The sequence below is a fragment of the Typopeltis vanoorti genome, chromosome 7 (assembly GCF_054136105.1).
Source record: "Typopeltis vanoorti isolate ZY-2024b chromosome 7, IOZ_Tvanoo_1.0, whole genome shotgun sequence".
In the NCBI taxonomy this organism is placed as follows: Eukaryota; Metazoa; Arthropoda; class Arachnida; order Uropygi; family Thelyphonidae; genus Typopeltis; species Typopeltis vanoorti.
Window position 1 is genome coordinate 146707187 of NC_143555.1, and position 22587 is coordinate 146729773.

At 38.2% G+C, this 22587-nt stretch overlaps 1 protein-coding gene across 1 annotated transcript in view; it reads right to left on the reverse strand.

Annotated features, from left to right (window-relative positions):
* LOC150105173 (meiosis inhibitor protein 1-like) overlaps positions 1-22587 on the reverse strand; it is a 335005-nt gene that overhangs the window by 245902 nt on the left and 66516 nt on the right. The gene's annotated exons all lie outside the window — the stretch shown is intronic.

Genomic DNA, 22587 nt, shown 5'->3' on the forward strand with positions numbered 1-22587 from the left:
CACAAAATAAAAAAATAATTAATTAAATAATATATGTATATATATATATTTTGATAACCAAGTAATTTTATAAACTTGGTTATTTTAACTCCTAATCCCAAGTATGCAAACAATTAAGTTCGCGCCTGAAACAAAGCTCAAGTCTAAAGATGTTACAACACCAGGGCAACTCATTGTAAAGGTGGGTAAAGCTCTGATCACTATTCTTAGTATTTTCCCATAATGTAAAGCACATCTCACTAGAAGATGTATACTGCAATGCATTATGGGTGGGTCACTACCCAGACCAGTTTCAACCTTTTTTTTGAGGTCTCCTCAGTGAGTAGCTAGACCCTAAATACCAAGGTTTTAGTAATATGGAGCCTTATTACCTTTACCTATAGAAGTTGCAACAAGGTGTTTTTATTTTTAATAAAAATCTCTGGAGGAGATATTTATTACATATATATATATACATATACAATTAAAAAAGTCAGGAAAGATTAGCTGATTTAAAAAGTACTATCTCCCACAAAGGGAATAGAAGTAGACCATCGGATCTGTTCAAGTTAGGAGAGTGAAGTAAAGTTTCACAAGTTTCTTTATAAAGCCGTTCCATGATGATCCAACTTTTGTGAAGGACTCTTGTTTTGTTCAAATGAACTCCATGTCTAGTGTTGATGGCATGCTCTGCAAGTCCAGACTGTTCAGGTTCATGGTACTGAATATAAGATTTGTGTTTTTCTAGCCAAATAAAAGCAGATCTTCCTGTTTGTCCGAAATAAAATAACCCACAGGAGTAAGGAATCTGGTAGATATCTGGACAATAGAGATGAGGAAGCTTGTCCTTTGGAGAAGTGAGAAAGGTGGAGATTTTTCTGATGGGGCAAAAGGCAACAAAAATGTTTTGTGGTTTTAAAACTTTTGCTATGCGTTCAGTAATGCCTTGCACATAAGGAATAGGAATACGAGTTATTTCTTCTGTATTTAAAGAGGTAGAGAAACCAAAACTGCTCAAAATTCTTTTGATGAAAAAAATTCTTATAACCATTAGATAAAAAAGTGGAAATAATATATTATTTTAATGGCTAATATAGCCTACTTTGTTTAGGAGTGCCCCTTTTTTTTATGTCATTTGTTCTTTACTCAAATCTTAGGGCATTACTGAAATGTTGTAAAACTAATATATGAGGAATAACGTAGGAGGAAAATCCGGACATACTTTTTTTGGATATTGTTTCTGGCGATATGCATTCATCTGCTGTTAAGCTGTTAAAGGAAGGGGGATTTTGGGAAAGTGGGGGGTGGGGTAATTATTTGAAAAAACCTAGGTTTTTTATATGTATAACATTATTATTATTATTATTATTATTATTAAGGGTGTGTAGAGAGCGATTGGGAGGGGAAAGAAGAATCTGAAGATAGAAATTATTTCTGGGGGAAGAGGACGAATTGATTGGAAAAAGTCAGGGGGGGGGAGTAATGGGTTGTGAGCCATTTCAACAGTGCATCATCTTTGGAACTCGTAGGGAAAGTAGAGGCTATGTCACGTCGGCAAGGTGTTTCTGTCTTTGGTGTGATTGTGTTTTCTCCTATTGGTCAGAGTCGTGACCTAATTTGGAAATAATATGTTGCAATTCTTTCTGTAATAGCTCATCTGAAGAACATAAGGAGTAGGCCCAATGAACCAGTGTTTTAATAGTTCCAGCCTTTTGACTGGGATGGTCATGAGATTCAGCATGGATATAATGCCTGTATGAGTCTTCTTCCTAAAAACTGAGAAATGTAGGTTACCATCCGGTTGGCGAAGAATTAAAAGATCTAAAAAAGCTAACTGCTTATTTACTTCTTCCTCTATGGTGAATCGATCCTTGGATGAAGTGCATTAATTTAGAGAGAGAAACTATTGTAATTCATAAGAAGAGCCATTCCAGATAGCAAAAATGTCATCTACATGTCTGAATCAATGAGTAGGTCTAGGTGAAATATTGTCAAAAATCCGTTGTTCAAAGTGCTCCATAAAGAAGCTGGAAACAGCAGGAGAAATAGGATTGCCCATTGCTGTTCCTTCAACTTGTTGATATAACTTGTTTTTAAAGGAAAAATAACCAGAATGTATTACAAAATCAAATATTTTAGATGTCTGAAGGAAATTCTTGTAGTAATTTATTTAATGCTCTCAGATAAAGGAACATTAGTAAATAATGAAACAACGTCTAAACTTATCACAATATCCAAAGTGTTCAAATGAAGATCTAAAATTTTATTTTTGAAATCCAAAGTGTTTTTTTATATAAGTAGCAGTTCTTCTAGTTGAAGAAGTGATAAAAAATTTTGAAATTTTATAAGTGGGACAACCTATACAGTCTACAACTGGTCTTAACGGAATACCTGGTTTATGAACTTTTTGGAAGACCATACAATCTAGGTAGATGACCAAAGAAGGTTTTAAGTTTTTTTTCTTTTGATCCTCATTCCAAGTAGATACATTATCTATAAGAGAATTAAGTCTTTTTAATTGACTACAGGTATGATCCAATGTGAGGGGCTTGTACGTTGAATAGTCTCGGAGTAATAGAGGCATTTTTCTCTCATATTCTCTTCTATCTTGAATAACGACAGCCTTTCCTTTGTTAGCTTTCGTAATAATTAAATTATTATTATTCTTCAGTGATTTCAGTGCTTTAAACTCAGAGTAAGAGCAATTAGGATGAGGAGGCTTGGCATTAAAAAGAATTTTTGTACACTCAAATCATGTCAAGAATTGTATCCGAACCTGACACGGGGGAAGAATTATTGTAGGTAAATGAAAGAAGAAAAGTGAGTTAGAGAAGTAATATTAGCTGTTTTTTGGGATAAGGATTGAATAGGTTCGATCAGATTGAATCGAACCAGATGGATTCTTTTTCATAGCATAGATATAAGTATTCATAGATACAGGCATCACCACTTCAGGTGACCAATAAGCAGGGTCATAGTATTTCACTATGCAATGAAGGTTATCTATCACCTAGTGGTCTAGATGACATTTCTTCCAACTGGAAAGCTATTCTTTTACAGCAAGAATGCTTGTTACAAATGACAGAGCTTCTTTTGTGGAAACAGGCCACACCAGAGGAAGGCAGAGTTGCCTTGCCAGAGAAAGGGTGTATATTGTGCATTCCTGCCAATTAGTAAACATTAGGAAACAGTTGAATTTGAAGAAAATTCTGGGATAAGTAAGGAGAAAAAGAAATGGCACTAGGAAGGTATGGAGAAGTCACATCTAATAAGCAGTATCAGAGAAACTTGTTACAGATCCAGAAAAAAGCTGTTATGTTTATATACAAATGCTAGAAATATTAGAAACAATGAAAATGAAATAGATCCATTGAGTTCATTCACCCAAAAATTGTTGGAATAAGTGAGGCATGGTTGCATGAGGATAATATCGTGACAGGAATAGAGATGGAAGAGGATAAGATATTTTGTGAAGATAGAAAGGATAAAAGGGAGGAGTAGTGCTATTGATGATAGAAAAGGAGTTATGTCCATAAAAGGTAGAGATGCAAGGGAGAAAATAGGTGGATGTGGTTTTGAGGAAGTACAGTGTGAGATAGAGGTGAATAGAATGAAATGTTCAGTTGGATGTCAGTACAGATCTGGTATAATGTGGAGGGTAGCGACTAGGTCTGTGCAGTTAGCTTAGTGCAGTGATGGCGAACCTATGACACATGTGTAAGCACTGACACACTTGAGGTTTTCAGGTGACACACCTTGGATGTTGAAAAATTTAGGTATTCTGATGAAAAAACTGCGATAAATCGTGTAAGATCGCTCTCAGTGAAGGTAGGTTTCGGTTCATTGAAAGAATTATATTTTATAGTTAGCCTATTTCTATTTTATTTCGTAGTTAGAGCTAAAGCTCTTCTAATAATTTTTCTTCTACATACTCTTGTGAAACTCTATTTTCTGCCTTAAATAATATCAAATTGAAAGGGAGAAATAGACTGAGCAATGATATTAGCGCTGCCTGTGTAGCATTAAAATGTACACACTATAGCCCTTCTATAAAGCAACTTTCTTCCAGTACTCAGCAACAACAGAAAAGTCATTAAATGTAATGTAAGTTTGTAACTTCACTTTATTAAATTAATTGTATAATATGAATTCATAGATTTTATATCAATGTCCTATTAAATAAATAGCCTAATATGATATGTATAAGTCACCATCTATGATTATGTAGTTAAATTTATAATGCATGTATGCAAGTGGCACATCAACAAGTCAATATTTTAAAAAAAAGACGTTTGACACACCTGTGTAAAAAAGGTTCACCATCACTGGCCTAGTGGCTATGCACTTCACAACCATATGCCTGGGAAAGGAGTGTCCTGGGTTTGATTCCTATCGTTGACATGAGGAGTTTAAGGATCTTTCTCAGACATAGCCAAGTTAGCTGGTCTTGGGTGTGGACAGCAGGCAAACTGGCCCCGTGAACACATGCAGCTACAGCCATAGAATATACCAGGAGGCATTGGGTTAGTCACCTTATACTTGAGATGGGTATGACTTAGAAAGTCTTAAGATAAATCTGTAACAGGCCAGTAAGGCCTAATATGTAGAAGGAGAAGAAAAAAAAAAAACAGTGACCAGAAAGTGAAAACAGTGAAAGATCATTATGGGTGATTTTAATTATGGCAACGTATAGACCGAAATGACGAGATAGCAACCAGAAGTAAATAAAATTATTTTTCTCAAATTTTTAAGGAACAACTACCTCAGGAAGTATGTAACAGAGGGCACACAAGGAATGAGGGTCTTGGATTTAATCATCTCACCAGAGGATGTTAATATAAATGAGATGTCAAATCTCCTTCTAGTTGGTGAGAGTGAACAGTGATTACCAGGGTGGTTTGCTAGTCATGTCAAGACGTCTGTGAGGAAAGGGTATATGTGGAACTACAAGGCTGGTAATTATGAGACACTTAGGAGACAGCTTTCAGCTGTAGCATGAAATGAGGAGTTGGGTGGAAATGAGATCAATGCTGCATGGGTAATATTCAAGAACTATCTGCAGAAGCAATGTCTAAAAGTATTCCAAGGGTCAGAAGGTGAAATAAGATAGGTGTTAAATGGATGAATAAAGAGATTAAGCATGTAACACAGAGAGAGAAGGCATTATGAAGGCAACATAGGAGGAATGGTAATAATCAATTCTGTGAGGAGTACAAAGAACAGGCAAGGAGGGGTACTCAGTTGGTAAAAGTAGCAAGAGTGCAGTATGAGTAGGAGATAGTTAAAGAAGCTAAGGAAAAAAAACCCCTATGGAGTTCTTTCAATATGCAGCCAGCAAAAAAAAAAAAAAAATGATGTTAATATGACTCTTACATTGGGTCAATTCCAATGGAGTGGAAGAAAAGCAAGATGTATAGCTTCATAAGGGTAGTATTATTTTTGATGGAAGCATGGATTTGCTAAAGGAGGGCATGTTTTAGCCATCTACTTACTTATTATAATAAGATGGCAGCTGCATTGGATGAAAGAGATGGATACATCTCCTTCATCTCCATAGATTTTTCAGGCTTTTGACAGATTATTATGATACAGTATCTCCAAGGAGTCTGGAGACTCGTGGTAGGAGATCCATGCTAACTATTATACACATAAAACCTATAATACTTGTCCTTAAATTTATTCACTGTCATGACAACTAATTCTGGCAATTCATTCAGGGGAGTGAGAAGAAGGTTTTTTGCATGGAGAGATGTGAATGATCGGAATGCATTGCCTGAGAGCATGGTGTCTGCAGAGAATTTGAATGTGTTTAAGACACAGTATGATGAACTGTGTGTATGACAAAGGGACCTCCTAGATGAGTCTTTGACTCCATGGGATCTTAGGATAATGATAATAATAATAAAATTAGCTTTGTGTACAGTGTAGTGATGAATATTGCAGGTGTGCCCCTTTCACTACTGACAGCATCCCAATTCTGTTACATTTGTTTCAACGCATCACATTTTCCTCCATTTGCCCTCGTTCCCTGACAAAAAAAAAAAAAAAAAAAAAAAAAAAAAAAGGAGAGGTTTGGGTTCCCAGTATAATACCATAACATAATATCTGATTAATGTATTGCCAGTGTACAGTTTCAGCTAATATACACTACAATTTGGTTAGTTAATTGACAAGTCATTACTTTCATATAGAAATCAAATGGATACCTAGCAATGAGATGTACAATATGAGGATTATTGGACAGAAGCTCCAGTCAGTCCTCTGCATTTTTTATAGGATATCTGGATCTTGCTGTGATCTTTGTGATTCCCAAAGCAACAGAGGAATCTTAAATGTTTGTCATGATGAGAGATTGAAGAAATTAAATAGCAGTACTTGGTACATAGGTAGAAGAGATATAATAGACTTCAGTTGGTAGAGAGGGGTTCTATCAAAGTGAGGCCATCTTTGGAAGCTATGCCATAGATTTTTCACACAGGGGAAAGGAGATCTCATGACTTCAGAGTCCAATTGCATTTGAGGTATAATAGAGCTGATGTGTTGCTGGTTGAGTGAGACCTTCTAGGATGAGTCCTTACTGCATGGAAATCTGTTAATAATCTCTTTCTCTCTCTCTCTTTCTCTGTGTCTGTTTGTTTGTTTGTTTGTTTATAGTTTATTTGGCACAAAAAACAACAAAGGACACCTGAATGTGGAAGCTTGTCCTTAGAAGAAGTGAGAAGGTGGAGATTTTTTTAAACGGTCGAAAGGCAACAAAAATATTCAGTGGTTTTAAAACTTTTGCTATGCGTTCACTGATGCCTTGTACATAAGGGATAGGAATGCGCATTATTTCTTCTGTGTTTGAAGAGGAAGACATATTAAAACTACTCAAAATTCTTTTAATGAAGCAATTCTTATAACCATTAGATAGAAAGGAAGAAGTTATATATTGTAGTTCTTTCTGTAAAAGATCGTCTGAAGAACAAAAGGAGTGGGCCCGATGAACCAGTGTTTTAATAGTTCCTGCCTTTTGACTGGGATGGTGATGAGATTCCGCATGGATATAATGGCCTGTATGAGTCTTCTTTCTATAAACTGAGAAATGTAGGTTACCATCTGGTTGGCAAAGAATTAGAAGATCTAAAAAGGCTAACTGCTTATTTGATTCTACTTCTAGGGTAAACTTGATCCTAGGATGAAATGTGTTTAACTTAGTGAGAAATTGTTGTTCATCCGAAGAGCCATTCCATACAGCAAAAATTTCATTGACATATCTGAACCAATGAGTAGGTCTGGGAGAAATGTTGTCAAAGATATGTTGTTCAAAATGTTCCATAAAGAAATTGGAGATAGCAGGAGAAATAGGATTGCCCATTGCTGTTCCTTCAATTTGTTGAAACAACTTATTTTTGAAGGAAAAATAACCAGAATGTATTACAAAATCAAATATGTTTACAATGTCTGAAGGAAATTCCTGTTGTAGTAATTTAATGCTTTCAGAAAGAGGCACATTTGTAAATAAAGAAACAACATCTAAACTGATTATGATATCAGAAACATCCAAATGAAGATCTGAAATTTTATTTTTGTTGCCTTTCGACTGTTTAGAAAAATCTCCACCTTTCTCACTTCTCCTAAGGACAAGCTTCCACATCTTAATCATCCAGGTGTCTACCAGATTCCGTGCTCTTATGGATTATCTTATTTCGGACAAACGGGAAGATCTGCCTCTATTCGGCTAGAAGAACACCAATCTTATATTGAATACTTTAAACCTGAAAAGTCTGGACTTGCAGAACATGCCATCTTCACTAGACATAGAGTTCATTGGAGAAAGACAAAAGTTCTCCACAAAAGGCATGGAACGCCTTTTGTTTCTTTTATTTCTTTTTTTCTTTTATAAAGGCGTTCCTCATGGAACGCCTTTACAAAGAAACACGTGAAACTCTACATCATTCTCCTAACTTAAACAGATCCAACGGCTTACGTCTATCCCCTTTATGGGAGATAGTACTTTACAAATCAGCTAATCTTTCCTAACTTTTTATTGTATTGATTTTTTTTTTTTTTAGGAAATTTATTGACCTTTTTAGTTATCTTACACCAGCTACTTAGGTGGCACTTTTTGGAATTGTCAGTTATTGTTTAATTCCCTTCTTGTGTAAAGTGCTGCCATTCCACCAGAATATGACAAACAGTGAGACATGTATTGCATTTAACACACATGGGAGGGTCATCAGCCCTCAGTAAATAAAAATGTGTAAGATGACTGTGACCTATGTGGAGCCTAGCAAGAACAACTTCCTCTCCTCTCTTCATATGCTGACTAGAATGCCAATGCTAAATTTCAAGTTTAATATCATATAATTTGTTTGTCAATGCTTCCTACCATGATGACTGTCATTGAGCAATTAGCTCTGATCTTATAACTGTCTGTAGTCATGGCACTGTCAAACAGTATGCGGAGAAAGTATGAGCTGATTTGGCAGCTGCATCTGCAGCCTCATTTCCCTTAATTACAATGTGGCTGGGAATCCAGCACAACTGAACATCAAAATTAAGGATTTTCATTTGGTAAAACAGATGTAACACCCCATAAAGTACTGGATATTGGATTATACATAGCAGAGGAGATAGTCTGTAAAGAGCTCAACGCTTTTTGGTAGCGGTTTTCTTATCTTATGGTAGATACACTTTTGGTAGCGGTTTTCTTTTATATGCACAAGTGCAAGCTGAATGGCATGTAACTCTGCTGTATAATTGCTGCAATCAGGTGGGATCTAGTTGGAGATAATAATCAGGAAACACAGCAAATAGAGGTATTAGTTCTTGAACCATCAGTATAGATGGGCAAGAAATCAGAGTGTGATGCTCTGTGTGCATTAAACAATTGCAGGTAGACAGATGATGGAGCATCCTTCATCTGTTATCAGTATCTTTCCATGGCAAACCTGCCATGGAAGGATGCTGTTATGTTTAGTGTAGGCAATATTGTCAACATTCCTAACAACAGCTTGCGCAGTCTCTTTAACACGCATACCAGAAGGTCGTGTGGCAGTTTGAAGTGTGTGTGTGTGTGTGTGTGTGTGTGTGTGAACGCAAAGAAAATAGACTAGTCCATGTATGATGATCTGGGAGAGACTTTATCTTTAGGGCTTAATTAAGAGACAACTGTTTCCATTGAAGTGATAGAGCCAGTTCATTTCCATCAACATAAAGACTTTGAGTGGGTGATGTGTAGAATGATGATGATGGATGGAATCCAACCATTGCAGGTTACTCTGTCTTGTAGAACCACAGATTTGAGACCCATAATCCAGCTTTGAATGTATAAGTGCATGATAAAGATGGAGGAGCAATGAAGCTCGATCAGCACTACACTCAGTAGAGGACAGAATGCAAAGGAGGTGCAACGCTCTCTTACAGTTTTCTCTTAGTTGACGAAGTGTGCTAGAAATGTAAGTTTTCTGTGAAAGATGAATCCCAAGAACTTGGCTTCTTTATAGCTACTGGAATAACAGTGCATCCCATTCTTAATTCAGAAGCTGGGTGAAGGATGCGTTTTTGACAGAAGTGCACACTTTTTTCTGTTGAAAACCTAAATCCATTACTAAAAGCCCACAGAGAAACATGATCAATTCCTTGCTGAAGTTGTCTTTCAATTACCCTTATGTTACAAGAGTGACAGTAAATTGTGATATCATCAACATATAGGGCATTGTCTACAGTGGGAGGAAGCTGTTCAGTGATTGAGTTAATTTTAATAGCAAAAAGTGTCACACTTAAGACAGAGCCTTGGGGAACACCCTGTTCTTGATGATATGGTCAAGATAACATACTTCCCACTCTAACTTGGAAAGTTCGTCTGGACAGAAAGTTTTTAATAAAAACAGGAAGGTGTCCTTTGAGCCCCAGGTTATAGAGGTCTTTTAATATGCCATATCTCCATATCATAAGCTTTTGCCATGACAAAGAAAACTGAAACAAGGTGTTCTTGCTTCAGAAATGCATCTTTTATACAAGTTTCTAAATGAACCAAATGGTCTAAAGTTGAACGATGTCTACGGAACCCACATTGTGTATTGGAGAGACAATTGTTGCATTCTAAATACCAGAGAAGTCTTGCATTAACCATTTTCTCCAGTATCTTACAAAGACAGCTGGTCAGAGCAATGGGTCAATAATTATTTGCTTTTGTTGGATCTTTTCCTGGTTTTGGGATAGCAATGACAATTGACTTATGCCAAGAATTTGGAAACTCTTCCTCTACAAGTATTCAATTGTATAATAAGAAAAGGAGATCCATAGAAGCTGATGGCAGATGTTTTATCATTTCGTAATGGACATCATTAGGATCTACTGCACTAGGGTGAGACAGCAGGAAAGCTCTTTTTAGTTCCTCCTTAACAAATGGCCAATTGTATGGCTCAAGAACCTTGGTAGAAAAATTTAGCCTTTGTTTCACTTTCAGTATTAAAAGTTCAGGAGGATATGAAGCTGATGCTGAGATTCTGGCAAAATTTTCTCCCAGTGTCTGCAATAGCTTTGAGATCAGCAATAATGCTTCCATTATGATCTAAGGGAGACAAACAATGTGTTCTATCTCTACCTTTCTTTTCCAGATTTTATCCCATACAGTTTTTGGACTGGTCATTTGATTAATTGATGTAGTAAATTGGTTTTTTGCTCTGTCGTTGACTTTGTTTTTGACTCTGTCGCCTCACATAACATGCTTTGGCTCAAGCATGCTTGAAAGCTATTAAGTTTGATGTGGTGGGGTATCTATGAAATATACCCCATGCTCTGTGTTGATCTTTTTTGGCTGTCTGACATTCTGGGTTCCACCAATGCTTTGGACAGAGTGGAAACCGAGATGATGTTTTCAGGATGGAGGCTGTTGCTGCCAGGACAATGCACCCTGTTATATACTTTACTGCTTCATTAATACGTGTTTTTTTGATGGTATTAGCATTAAATTTTGCAAGATGAGAAAAAGTGTTCCAGTCAGCCTGGTCCATTTTCCATATAGGTATCCGTGTGGGTGAACATGGTTCCTTTGAAGACATTGTGCTAAGAACAGGAAAGTAATCACTTCCATATATGTCCTCTTCAATGTCCCTTCACGTGAGCAGTGCAAGAATGGAAGGGGGCAGATTGTAAGATCAACTGCAGGATATGAACAGGAAGGCATATGGAAAAAAGTACTGAGTTTATTATTTAAAAAGGGAGAGGTTATTGTTATCAAGGATTTTTTCAGTGATTTGATCTATTAGTGTTGCACTACGCTACAAAGTATTGTGACCATTAAAGTCACCCATCAAAAGTATGGGTTCAGGCAGTTGCAAGATAAAGTTATCAAGCTTAAACTTTAAGGTATCAATGAAAGTTTTTTAAGAATTATTTAATAATATTTATTAATATTAATCTTCTCACACACAGCAACAATTTTAATTGGTAATCCACCGACTGTTCTGTACTTTGTATTCCATTCCTTTAACTGTTTGTTCTACACTGATGATGTACTGTTACTTTCAGTACGAAATATTTGTACCTTTAATTCATTAAAGTTATTACTGTTGGTTTTATACGTGTTAAGTTATTAAGCTTATCAAGATCAATTTCATTTAACTGAAATAAATTTAGTTTAATCCTTTATCCAAGTGTGTGTGCAAACAAAGTTTGTGCCTGAAAGTATCTTCAGGACTGGGGTAAAGTGGTACAATACCAGGCAACTCCTTGCAAAGCTGGAGCAAGCTACCAACACTCCTATCTCAGTATCTCCCATAATCAAAACACATCTCCTTGTGGATATGTATAATGTTATGCATTAAGGGAAGGGTCACTACCCAGACTAGTTTTGACCTTTATTGAGGTCTCTTCAGTGGGAGCTGGGCCCAAGTGGAGATACCAAGGCAGAAGCATTAGCAAGGTCATCGGAGTTGCCCGGTGTTGTACCACTTTACCCCAGTCCTGAAGATACTTTCAGACGCAAACTTTGTTTGCATGCACTTGGATAAAGGATTAAACTAAATTTATTATAGTCTAACCAAGTGAAAAATAAACTTTTAACATCTTTCTCTAAATCCAGAGTAATTTAATAAAAAGGTGGCACACCGTTTGGCAGCTCCTATAGGAGGAGATGACCTTGCTAATGCTTCTGCCTTGGTATCTCCACTTGGGCCTGGCTCCCACCGAAGAGACCTCAATAAAGGTCGAAACTAGTCTGGGTAGTGGCCCTTCCCTTAATGCATAACATTATACATATCCGCAAGGAGATGTGTTTTGCATTATGGGAGATACTGAGATAGGAGTGTTGGTAGCTTGCTCCACCCACCTTTGCAAGGAGTTGCCCGGTGTTGTACCACTTTACCCCAGTCCTGAAGATACTTTCAGGCGCAAACTTTGTTTGCACACACTTGGATAAAGGATTAAACTAAATTTATTATAGTCTAACCAAGTGAAAAATAAACTTTTAACAAAAAATTCATTTAACTCAGAACTCAGTGGTAAATAGATTGAACATACTGTAATAAGAAATTGCACAGAGAGGCAAATCACTACTGCTTCCAGAGCAGTATTAAGTTTGACATGATGGAAAGGAATATGACTGCCTACTAGGATAGCTACTCCTCCATAAACAGGACCACCTCTAGTTCTGTCCTTGCGTATAACAGTAAAATTCCTAATACATATTTGGAATAGTGTTTCTACAAATCTTAATATCATCGATATTCTGGCATAATCTAGGACAGTTCCATTGTAAAAATTTTCCTATTGTTTTGATTTTATAAACTTGTCTGGTTTTTGGGAGGTTGAGGGCTTACCTTTATCAGATTTATATTTATCAATTGTTTTGGGGAAGTATGGAATGCCAGTGTCCACCTCTTCCTCTAGCAGAGTATTCAATACATCTGATGTGTTAGGATCAGTTGGTAAGTTTAATTTACTTTCAGTGGGTACTGAAGTATTCATTTTTTCTGTGCGAGTGTCTGGTGGTTTATCTTGAAGTGATATCTTTGCCATACTTTTTTTGACAAGTGGGTTTTCATTAAGTGGGACCATTTTCAGAGTTGTCTCTGGAATAAGACTATAGGTCATATGATTGATGTGCTCAACAGAGAAGCACTCGCGATCATAAAGTTCAGGTATGGTGAAATTATCAGATGGAAGAACAGACAAAAGTCTGAGTTGCTGTTGGCACTTTCTTAATTGTTACCTTCTCAGAACATAAGAGGATCTCAGAGCAGGTGTGATGGTGGCTAGCTTTCTTTTTGCATCCTGATATGTTAAGTTTTGCTCTGTGTTTATTTTTTGCATTTCTTTTTTATCTTTCCACTTCTGACATGAACGAGAGTAAGCTGGATGATCTCCCTAACAATTGACACATTTAGCTTTTTTTGCACAGCAAGATTTGTTATCATGCTCTTTACAAATTGGTCATTGGGCACAGGTAGTAGAACCATGACAGGCAGTTTGGGCATGTCCATATCTCTGACATTTAAAGCATCTTAGCAGGTTAGGAATGTACATTTTAACAGGACAGCTGAGATACCCTGCTTTTACAGATTTTGAAGGCTTAGGTGTATCAAAAGTAAGGATGATGTTCTTGGTTGAAACCAGGCGACCATCCCTACGTATCAAGATGTACCTCACACCTGTCCCTCCTTGATCTTTAAGTTCTGAGCATATCTCCTCATCAGGAACATCAAGGAGATCCCATTCTGATATCACTCCTCTACAGGAACAGTTTTTTATGAGGTGTTACTGTGATTTGTATTCCACCCATTGTTCACTGCTCTTGATAGTTTCTCGGAATGCTGCTGACATGTTTCCACAAGGATATCACCAGAACACAATTTCTTAAGTTTTGGGAGGTCCTGCCAGTCCTTCTAAACCCTATTGAATAAAGAAGAGTGACATTTTCCCTATTGGTTTTTCACCTGTTGCATGAATGATTAAAAATGTTGGTACATTTGTACTAGTATCATATATCTTTTGTTTCTTACCTCTGTTTTCACATGCTGTATCTAAGTATCAGTACTTGGTTGGAACTTTGTTAGGGTCTCAGAAATGTTTGAGGATGAAGGATTCATGCTCAAGGAGTTTTTGGTTCAGTGCCAGAGCTTCCCACCCACCACGGAGCCATACACGGACGCCTACTGACTGGCAAGCAATAACTGTGCCAGGAGTGGAATGCAAGGCTACCCCGGATGCCATACCAGCACTACAGCAAGCCTAGGATCCTGACCCTGGGGAGAGACTTACTGCAACACTGTTAGCCCTCGCAGGCAAGCCTACTAGCCGATTGATCCTGGTTCAGCCATCTCCAGGACTACCCATCTTTCCGAAGCAGGGCCAAAGTAGTCTTCCATTATATCAATGATTTAGAATATAGCCCAGATGTTATATTCATATTATGCAAGACTACCAGGATCCCCCTTTCCGAATGTCCAAGGGTCGCATCACACGGTAAACACAGCAGCAGGGCATTGGATACCGTGTGATGGCAGTCTGGAAAAAAGGATAGACTTAGGAAAAGTAGAGCAAAGAAAAAGAGGAAGAATGAAAAGGGCCAGTACTATTCCAGTGATGGTGGTCTGGAAAAAGGATAGAAAAAAGACTCGGGAGAAGTAGAACAAAGAATATGGGAAGAAAAGCAAAGAAAAAGAGGAAGAATGAAAAGGGCCAGTACTATCACTGGGAGATCCCTTCCACCACAAGCAGGTGCCCCACATGAAGGTGTTTGTGTGTGTAAGATGTTTGTTTGAGGCAGATGTAACATTAGGCTTCCATTATATCAATGGTTTAGAATATAGCCTAGATGTAATATTCATATTATGCTATACCAAGTAAATAATTAAAGAATTAAGTAAAGCAATTAAACAAATTGAGTGTGTGTGTCTGTGAGAGAGAGAGAGAGAGAAAGGGGGGGGGTAGATATACACACAAGGACCAGACCCTTTTGTGCACTATACAGACTGAAGAACTTATAATGATCAATAATCATACAGTTCATAGGTTGACAGACAGATATCAAAAAATGGTATACAGTGGGTGTGAATCTGCCAGATTTAAGGACGGCTGTGCCGAGAATATATATCTTCTTTCTTCTTTTCTCTCTGATTCCCGATGCTGCTGCTTAAGCAGCAGCATCGGGAATCTATATATGGCATCGCTGAACCTCCAAAAGGCCTTTGATAGCATCTCCCTTCCTGCTCTCCTTCAAGCGCTGTCTATTGCTGGATGTCCAACCCTTTCTTTCCTATGTTATGGAGCTATACTTGGGTGGCTCCATCACTATTACTACAGGGTCCTGTGCGACTTCTATTCCCACAGTGCGGGATGTTCACCAGGGTGATCCTCTATCTCCCCTTTTCTTTAACATCATAGATGAGTTTCTTCACTCTCTTCCTAGCCATATAGGCTACTCTCTACACACTTCTTCTTCTTTTAATGCTATGGCCTTTGCAGACAATCTTATTCTCGTAGCCTCTACTAAGGTAGGCTTGCAGGAACTCCTTGATCAGGCAGTTATCTTTGTGATTCCCAAAGCAACAGAGGAATCTTAAATGTTTGTCATGATGAAAGAATGAAGAAATTAAATAGCAGTACTTGGTACACAGGTAGAAGAGAATTCTATTCGAGGCCTTTCTATTAATGTAGAGAATTCCTACTCGTTAGCTCTTGTCCCCTCTTGTCATGACAAGAAGCTTAAGGTCGAGACCATAGAGTTTTTCCTGCATGGGAGACTGTTGCATGCTTTGACCATCCTGGAAGAGTGAAGATACCTCGGTATCATGTTCACCCCAAAGGGAAGGTCTTCTGTCCCTTCTATCCTAGAAGCTGAGATCGCTTATTTGAAGACAGCTCCTCTCAAGCCCCAGCAAAGATTGTTTCTCCTTTCCCACTATCTCCTACCTAGCTTTTACCACAAGTTGGTGCTTGGTAGGACATATATCTCGATACTGTCCCAAATGAACAGGGCTATCCATTCAGCAATGAGATCATGGCTCTGACTGCTGCGTGACACCCCTACCGCATATTTCTATGTGAGGGTGAAGGAAGGCGGGCTCGGGGTTCCATCACATAGATGGCTGATTCCACGCCTGCAGCTGTCCAGAATTGCGGAGTTAGAACTATCTTCTTCTCCTATCTGCAGAGAGGTTCGCTAGAGTCTATTAATACAAGAAGACTTTCGGCAGGCTAAAGGCTGATCCCATTATCAAGGTACCTTAATTGAGTCAGCACTCACACCACACAAGAGACGGGCATCTCTGCTGCACTGTTCTGTAGATGGTGCACCTTTAAATAGAGTCATATATGGTGCCTCCCCAGCATGATTGGGTAAGGGATGGCACCAGACTCCTCCCTAGGTTCGAGTATATTGACCTCATAGCACAAGGATCAATGCCCTGCCCACTCGAGCCCGCACAGCTCGATGGGGTAGTGACGACTCAAACTGTAGGGCTGGCTGCCACTACAGTGAGACATTGTCTCATATAGCCCAGTGTTGCTTCCACACCCATGGGGTCCACGTGTGGAGGTATAACACCGTGGTCTCCATTCTGAACAACTGCTTTAAGAATAAAGGTTGAGAGACTGTGGTGGAACACATTATAGGACCTCCACGGGTTTGTGTAAACCAGACTAGTTGATGCCCGGGTGGTAGGAATAGGAGTGCCCACTAGCCTATAGCCATAATAATAAAATAAACTATTATAAGAATAACCAAGATCTAGTTAGTGAGATATGGAAGGAGCATGGGGAAACTCCGAGGTTTACCAGTGCCACCATCTCTTTACATGGTGTATGGAGCACAGATAACTATAAGGACTTAAAACAGCTTGGGCTTACACAGAAGGATATAAAATTTCTTTCCTTGAGGGCCCTACAGGGCACACTGAAGCATGGTATTGCCACCAGAGAATGACTACAATGATAACTAGAACAGGCAAAGGGTAAAACACTTGTAAAGGCTTAGGCCTATATCAAGTCTAGACGAGATGTTTGGACATGATGTAAGGGTAGTACTGTCCATAACCAGTACAAAGATTAATAAAAAAAATTTTAAAATAAAAAATAAAATAAAATAACCAGTGGTATACCACAGGGTTCAGTCCTTGGGTCAATACTGTTCAATCTATACATTAACAACATTAAGCAGGGCTATCATCAGATGTGCAATTGTTTGCCGATGATGCAAAGATAGGCAGGGCAATCAAGATGCTACTGATATTCAGCAATTACAAAATGATTTGAATAGACTGGAAATCTGGGCAAATGAAAATGGCTATCAGTTTAATGTTAGTAAGTGTAAAGTTATGCACTTTGGCGTGATTAGAGTTCCAGCGGCACATTATATTAGTGGGGTTATGCTACAAGAAACTGAAGAGGCAAGGGATGTTGGTGTATTGGTGGATAAGAATTTAAAGTTCAAAGGTCACATAGCAAAAGTTGCAAATACAACTCAGAGAATAATTGCTATGTTGAAGAGAACATTGACTTGTAAGGATAAGGAAGTCATTTTGCCTCTTTTAAGGCTTTGATAAGACCACACCTGGATTATTGTGCGCAGATTTGGTCTCCTGGGTTCCAAGGGGGATAAAAAAGCTCTGGAAAGGGTGCAAAGAAGATTATATCTGGATTATAGCCGGCTTGGTTGGCCGAGTGGTTAGTGTATCTGCTGTCAGCCAAAAGGCTGCGGGTTCAAATTCCGCTGTGGGCATGGATGTTTGCAACTGTCTGTAAAAGTACTAGTGCTGGTGCTGGTAGATGGCTCTGGTGTGGATGATGAAGTGTTGGATTGTAATTTCTTCTCAATCATGTTTTATTGTCTTACAATTCTCTCTCGTTAGCATTTAACTAGTTGTAGGCTGATATATCATCCGATCATGAAGAAAATTTATATTATACTGCGGCACTCCATGTTCTGTTTTGCATGAGTAATTTTGATAAATCAACCTTCAACTGTATCAGGTTATTATAAAACTGATTTTAGGCCGAGGTTCCTCTATTTTTACTACATAGGGTTCCCGCTGAGATCCGAATTATTTTAATGAGTGGTGCAATGAAACAATCAGGCAAATACAAGATTCAATTCAAACAAAATTATTTAATACAGTGTCACATAAATTACTTTATAAGTATTCCAACAGGGATATTACTATTATTATTATTATTATTATTATTATTATTAAACAAGACCTCATGGAGTCAAAGACTCATCTAGGAGGTCCTTTTATCTCACACACATCTCATCATACCGGGTCTTAAACACATTCAAATTCCTTGCAGACACCACACTCTCAGGCAAGGCATTCCAATCATTCACAACTCTGCACGAAAAAAACCTGCCTCTCACTCCCCTACTCACACCCTCTTTATACAGTTTCCAGGCATGACCTCTGGTTCTCCCCTGATCTCCCACTATTCTCTGTAGAACTTCTCCACCATTGATCCTATAACAACCCCTTACCAACTTGTAGGTCTCTATCATATCTCCCCTCTTCCTTCTCTCCACTAGACTCTGCAAATTACATCTTTTCAATCTTTCCTCATACTCGACATTCCAGAGGTCAGAAACTACCTTAGTCAGTCGCCTTTGGACCCTTTCCAACATCTCTTCATCCTTCTGAAAACCAGGTGACCAAATCTGGGCACAATAGTCCATGTGTGGCCTAATCAAAGCCTTATACAATGGAACAAGAATCTCCCTACTTCTACACGTCAGTGTCCTCCTCATCATTCCCAGAAGTCTTTGTGTTGTCTTCACAATTTTGGCAATGTGTCCCCTAAATTTTAGATCCTTATCCACTATCACTCCCAGATCTCTTATTTCCTCTACTTCCAACAATATATTCTTACCAAGCATAAATTCTGCATCCCATCTTTGTTTTCCAAATTTTAAAACCTTACATTTTGCAACATTGAACTCACATCCCCATTTGCTTGCCCAATCACTCAATTTATTCAAGTCTTCTTGCAAGACCACAACATCTTCACTACTCTTTATGGTTCGTCCCAACTTTGCATCATCTGCAAACAACTGAATATCTCCATCCAAATCTTTGCCAATATCATTAATATACAAGTTAAATAGTAATGGCCCTAAAACAGATCCCTGAGGCACTCCACTAGTGACTTTCCTTTTCCTGGATATTGCACCCCCATACACAACTTGTTGATACCTATCAGATAGCCAGTCTCCAATCCAATGCACTAATCTAATATCCAACCCCATCTGCTCTAGTTTGACTGTCAACTTATCATGAGGTACTCTATCAAAAGCTTTTGCGAAATCCAAGTATATTACTGTGTATCCTTCTCTCTGTCCAAGGAAGCAGTCACTTTATTGTAATAAGTAAGTAGATTACTAAAACACGACCTCCCTTTAGCAAATCCATGCTGTCCATCAAAGATTATACCATTGTTGTCAACCCAACTCTGGATCCTAGTTCTCACAAGCTTCTCCAACAACTTAACCACAACACCTGACACACAGATAGGCCTATAGTTTGATGCTTGAGTTCGATCACCTCCTTTATGAAGTGGCACAATCTTGCCCTCCTTCCACTCTTTAGGGATTTGACCAAGTGCAAGACTCGTATTAAAAAAATATGTCAAGGCAGGTGTCAACTCTCTGGCACATTCCTTCAGAATACGCGGTGATATATTATCAAGTCCCACAGCCTTATTTACATCTAGTTTACTCAACTCCCCAAACACCTCTTCCTCACTTACAGTCAGTCTCTCCTCCCCATCATCAACTGCTCTTAATCTCTCCATGAAGTCACATTCACAAGATTGAAAGATCTTTATGAACTGTTCATTAAGTATCTCCACCACACATTCTGCAACAGCTGTCTTTATACCATTTCCTCCAATCAATGTCATCCTTCCATAATCATTCTTTCTTTTGCTGGCTACATATCGAAAGAACTCCCTAGGATTCTTTTTAGCTTCATTAGCTAACTGCTGTTCATACCTCTCTTTAGCTACTCTCACCAACCAAGTCACTCTCCTTGCCTGGTCTTTGTAGAACTCATGAAATTGGTTACTTCCACTTCTCTTATGCTGCCTCCACAATGCCCTTTTTCTCTGTATTGCATGCTTAATCTCTTTATTCATCCATCTCACACCTAACTTATTTAACCTTCTCACCCGTGGTATACATTTAGACATTGCATCCACTAAATATTTTTTGAAAATCCTCCAAGCTGCATTGATCTCTTTTCCAGCTAACTCCTCATTCCATGCTACACCTGCAAGCTGTCTCCTGAGCTCTTCATAATCACCCCCCTTGTAGTTCCACATATACCCTTTTTTCACTGGGGTCCTTGCACTGCTGGCAACCACCCAAGTAATCACCTCATGGTCACTTTCACCAATTGGTGGATGATTTGATACCTCATTGATAATTACATCCTCCGATGAGATGACCAAATCCAAGACCCTTAATCCTCGTGTGCCCTCTGTTACATACTGTCTGAGGTAGTTATCCCTCAAAAACTCAAGAAACTCATTTTCTTTACTTCCAGTTGCTATCTCTTCATTCCAGTCTATATTGCCATAATTAAAATCACCCATAATGATCACCCTTTTCTTATTTGCTTGGCTTATTTGACTATACATTTCACTATCACCACCATCCACATTACCAGGTCTATAACAACATCCCACCAAGTATTTGATTCTATTCACCTCTATCTCACACCATACTGCCTCAAAACCACTGGCCCCATTTCCCTCTTGCATCTCTACCTTGTATGGACATAACTCTTTCTCTATCATCAATAGCACTCCCCTCCCTTTTTACCCCTTTTATCCTCACGAAACACATCATACCTTTCCATCTCTATTCCTGTCAGGATGTCATCCTCATCTAACCATGTCTCACTTATTCCGACAATCTCTGGGTGCACAGACGCAATTAGTACAACCATTTCATCCGCCTTGTTTCTTATACTTCTAGCATTGGTATACAAACACAACAACTCATTTCTGGATCTACAGCTAGTTCCACTGATACCACTCACTCGATGTGATCTCTCCATGCTGGACTGGGGCCATTTCCCTTTCTGCTTCTTCATTTTAGAACCCTTTGCAATTCCATCTGTTTCCTTTTGATCCCTGATCATCCCATTACTTTCCTGCCTACACATTCTCTCACCTCCTCTTGGAGCATCCACCTTTCTCACGCTGTGTATCCCTGTCCACCCTGAGCCTCGCCGTTTCCCTGCTCCTCTAGAACACCCATTCTCTCATTTTCTATACTCATACCACTCACTTCCACATTCATTTCCACTCCTTCAATCTCTCCTGTCTTACTCTCCTGCTCTTCCACATCACTCCCCTCTCAATCTGATTCATTCTCTCTATTCACTTCTCTACCTTCCAGCAGCAGTCTCTCCAAGCGACTCACACCATAACCACTCAAATGCAGTCCATCGCTCCCATACAGCTCACTTCGTCCCTCAAACTCATTCCACCCATTACAATTAAACGAATACAAAGCTCTCATTAAGATTCTAGTATACTACTCAGATGAGCTTAAACTTTATAATTAAAGATTATATTTAACAGATCTTATCCTTCTTGTTACAAAGGACTTCTATCATAACTTTACTCTGATCAAGGTTACATTTCAAAACATTTTAAATATCAAATCAGTTTAAGATATTCACAAAGAATACAACTCATGAACCATCAGACATTCATTTGTAATTCTCTAAGCTCAGTCAATCAATTTTAATTCTTGTAAGTTCGAGATTCCTAAATTACATCAAATAAGCTTCACAGTAATCTTGTTCAGTCAATGAACACTTAATTCATTTATTAAGTGTTCATTCCTAAAAGGAATATAGCATTTATCACTTGAAGAGGGAAAAGTCTTAGCACATCATACATTAAATCTTGACTCGCTGAATACAGCAACTAGGAATAATTTACTTTTGGTGGAATTAATTTTCGTTATTTCTCACTAAGTATAGTAAAGGTAATCTTACCAGGATATAGCTTCATCACATCATAAGGAGATTGAACAATAATTTTAAAGTCCTTGCTGACTTTTACTTTGTAGTAACACAAACTTAAAAGAATTTTCCACTTCCGCGACTGATTTATAGACTCGGGAGAATATAACGTTTATGCACTTGGTTTAAATTATCTACTTATTTTTTCTTTTTTTCTTATACGTATTATCCTATTTCCTGCACTACTTCACTGCTAGGTGCTAGGAAGTTTTGATATAAATCCAACTCAGAAAAAGATAAGTTAAAATACCAAGCGAATCCCGGTCCTTTAAATTCCGTTTTCGGCACGTCAAAATTCCCCTCCAGTCTCCAGCTACCTTTCTCTATACTCCCCTCTTCAATTCACTTTTTTTACTTTCATTTTTGTATCCACTCCTTCCTTTTATCTGCCAGTAACTCGTTCTCATCCATTAGGCTCACATTAAACTTGTTTTTTCCCCTCGTATATAGTAGTTCACACTCCAACATGCGCTAGGAGAAATTTGTATGTTTTCTCACAACAACCAATCAAATGATATCACAAAGAATCTTCTGGATATATTAAAATTACATACATTACAGTTTCTAATATCATTATTAAAAGAATAAAGCAAAT